This window comes from Triticum dicoccoides, chromosome 3A, assembly GCF_002162155.2.
Source record: "Triticum dicoccoides isolate Atlit2015 ecotype Zavitan chromosome 3A, WEW_v2.0, whole genome shotgun sequence".
Classification (NCBI taxonomy): Eukaryota; Viridiplantae; Streptophyta; class Magnoliopsida; order Poales; family Poaceae; genus Triticum; species Triticum dicoccoides.
The window spans coordinates 38,279,678-38,283,556 of record NC_041384.1 but is presented as its reverse complement, the minus strand read 5'-3'; the positions used below and the strand labels follow the sequence as shown (position 1 = coordinate 38,283,556).

Genomic DNA, 3,879 nt, shown 5'->3' with positions numbered 1-3,879 from the left:
AGACGTTTATGACCAAAATACGTCTACTGTGGCGTTTTGGTCACTAGCAACCTCCCCAGGCCACGTAGGCATCCAGCGTGGCAATCCGATATGGCACAAGATTCAGCCCGGTCCAATTCGATTTTCTACATGGGCCTAGCCCAACAATTCGGCCTTTTTAATGTATTTTTTTCCTGTGCTTTTATTAGCTACATGGGTCTGACCCAGTAATTCGGCCCATGTATTTTTTTTAGGCAAGCCCTTTTAATATATGTATTTTATGCTAATTTTGGTTAGCTACATGGGCCTGGCTTACAATTTGGCCTTTTTATTTTCTAGCGCACAACTCTTTGCCGTCAATTTATTTTTTATTTCCACCTTTTTTTCCTAGCTCTAGTTTACAGATGGGTCCCAAATGTCAGATTTTTCACAGCTTATTAATAAGCAATATATATGTATATATCAAACAGACAGAAGAGAGAAAGCATACGAAAATCTTCAAATAACAGCTAAAATAAGTTTATTACAATATGCTATACAGAACAGAACATGTGAAACTACATACACTCATTCACATCACACAACCAGTTTCCATACACTCATTCACATCACATCAATCAATTTAACCATCGAATCTTGTATACCAAGGAACTTACGCTTATATGCAGACCTACAGGAAGGGCATCTCTCCAGCATCATCTCTCTCCAGCATTCACTGCTTCGCACTTGGCTTCACGGCCTCACAATCAGAAAAATTAGGACTGGAGCTCCTGTAAAAGAGTGAACATAAAGGAAAAAAGTTAGGCTTGGAGCTCCTGAAAAAGGGTGAACGCATAAAGGAAAACAAGTAAGAAAACTATACAGGAAAACAAGTAGAATGTATTGAGCATATATATGTTGTCCCTGGAAGGCGATGAAACCATATTATCATAAGTCACGGTTTAAACATCAAACCAGATTTACAAGTGAGCATGGCTAGAGTTCACAAAAACGATCCAAATCCAAAACTTAGGGGTGGCTGGGAGAACAGAGAGGGGATGCACCTCTCTAGCAGAGGGCGGCGCCGAGGACTGAGTCGCCGTCAATGCTCTGGTGCGCTCCAGTCGCCTACATGTCAGGAGTTTTGTGACTCATGAAGATACATCTATGCACCAAAGCAGCAGTTCATTTACCAAAATAAAATAACAGTTCAAGCATCATGGTACCAACACCAATTTATCAATAGCTCAACACCAAAAAAGCAAGTTAAATTGAAAATGCCATACTCAGATCATTTCATCCTCAATACACGTAATGTGTTGTGCACTCTACACATAACAAGCAGGCTACTAGAAATTACTACAAGGAGAACACACCTCATATATAGAATTCACACTTGACAATTACAATAGGCACTGCACATATATGGAGAGGTTTAAAAATAAAACTCAGGATTTAGGCATGCACTGGGCATGTATGGATACTAATTGCTCAACTACACGAGGGTAGCCAGTTCGCTGTCACATACAAAAAAGCATGATTCAGATCAACACCATAACAGAGATTGCTAAACCTCAACAGTGGCGTACTTATATACAAACAGAGATGACAGCGACACCGTACTACTACTACTTGAAAGATTGGCAGTGAGGCTTACCCATTGGCGAAATAGTCAGATGAGGACACCTCATTGTACTTCATGAGCATGCCTGGGGGCCAAACAGGAATATCAAAGCAATTGCATCCAGATTCTATCTTCTGCAAATCACAATAAACTCCAGTCACATTGTGTAGTATCAAATATAAGCAATAATCAAATATAAGCAATAATGCAGCAGCTGAAACCATTACCTTACTAATTTGTAGAAAACCTCATGATGTAATATAAACATCCAGATACAAACACGTGTATAACTGCATATTGATGGATCTTGAAAGAAATAGTCCATATACACCAATAGACATCCATATACAAGCATGCATGTAACAGTAGAATATCTGCATATTGATGAATCATGCAAGAAATAGTCCATCTACACCTAAATTAGTAGTACTTGATAAAAAGGTATGCTAATAAGCTAGTTCTTAGATCCAAAACACACAAGGATAGGATCCACACATGCATCGATCCTCATCGGACAGACCACAAAAGAAACATTTCAATTCACAAGCTTCTGTCATGTATAAGACATCCAGATAAAAAACATGTAAACAATTGTATATCGATAAAATCGTGAAAGAAACAGTCCATCTACATCTCAGCTAATACTAGTACTTGATGAAAAGTAAGCTAATAAGCTAGTGTTGTTCCCTCGGTCCAAACACACAGAGATATGACCTACATGTGCATCAATCCCCATCAAACAGACCACAACAGAAAAACACTGCATTTCACAAACTTCTGTCATGCATAAGACATCCAGATACAAACTTGCATATAAGAGCAGCATATATAGATGAATCATGAAAGAAATAGTCTATCTACTCTCGATGGACACACTGCACAAGTCCATATACTTTAGGCATGTTATATATTGCGACTACACTTGGAATTCTATAACATAAATCCTAGTCATTCTCAAGGCGCAGGACAAAATGCAACACACATGCTAGAGTAAAATCACACAGAGCAAAGCAACAACCTTAAACAAACATCATCAGCGATAGTGCAGCAGATGCTAACTTTAGATGCTGCTCGGGTACATGAACACTCTGACCTTGCGCCCCTGCACACAACACAAAGAAACAAACAACCTCAACAAAAAAGCACCATCAAGAAAACTAAGGGTGGGCAGGCACTGACCATGGACTCGGCGGGGAGGTTGGACTTGAACTGGGCGCAGACAACGCCGGAGTTGCCGTGTGGGCTGGTGATCTTGCCCCAGAGGTAGCGATAGTGGGTGCCGTCCCTCTGTGAACGAATATAAGACGTTTTAGATCGCTTAATAAGCAGCACACTGTCCTGATGCGATATTAGAGGAGCTGTTTTATGCTACAAGAAGACTATGCAGAAGTAACAGAGGTGATAAGCAGAGAACCTGTCGTCGTCTATTACTACTAGACATGCCAGACAGGATCAGCTGGCTAGCATGCCCCGTGCGCGAGCCAACAGGGCGCCAGCGGTCAATCGGCTAGCTAGACGCGATGCAGACAGAGGAGGGAGAGCCGGCCGGCCCGGAGACGAAGCGCGAGAGGGGATTTGATCGGAACCTCGGCCGGCCGGCCAGGGCGGGAGTAAGGGGTTGGGGGGAGTCTGTACCGGCGAGCAGAGCAGAGCAGAGGAGGCTTCTTCCATCGCGGCGACACCGTACCACGCCACGTCCTCCTTGGTGTTCACCCCCTCGACCTGCACCAGCGACATGCTCTCGTACTGGTTCGACTTCGACCTGCAGATCAACCCCCACATCGCCATCAGCGCGCCGCCCAATCTCACCATGAAATGAATCGCCAGATCCGGCGAGAGCATGGCGAAGAACGGGGCTGCTCATCTCTTGAAGCCGAGGATGGTGCCCCGTACGTAGAGCCTGACGAGCTACCCCATGCGTCCCTTCACCATGGCGGCTGCCGCCGCTTAGGGTTTCGACGGGATGGGGACACGGGAGGGTAGGGGAGGGAAGGGGGAGAAGGTCGGGCGGGAGGGGGGGTGCGGCAGCGAGGGGAGGCGAGGCGGCGAGGGGAGAGGGAGAGGGGTGGCGGATCTGGATCTGGAGAGGGGTTGGGAGACGACGCTAGGGTTCACATGCGGGAGGGGGTTTCCTTTTTTCAGACAAAGAGGGGGGTGAGGGAGAAAGGGCTGCCGTCGGATCTAGATCTGCAGAGGAGCATCCGACGGCGCTGAAGGCACGATCCGCGTGACATGCTCGTGGACCAATCAGAGCCCAGTACACGTTATGACCATCTAAATTGGTCTTAATCTATTAA

General features: G+C 45.1%; 1 pseudogene; it reads right to left on the bottom strand.

Moving 5' to 3' along the window:
* Positions 1–2,587: 2,587 nt before the first annotated feature.
* On the bottom strand, positions 2,588–3,514 carry LOC119271119 (annotated as a pseudogene).
* Positions 3,515–3,879: the final 365 nt, after the last annotated feature.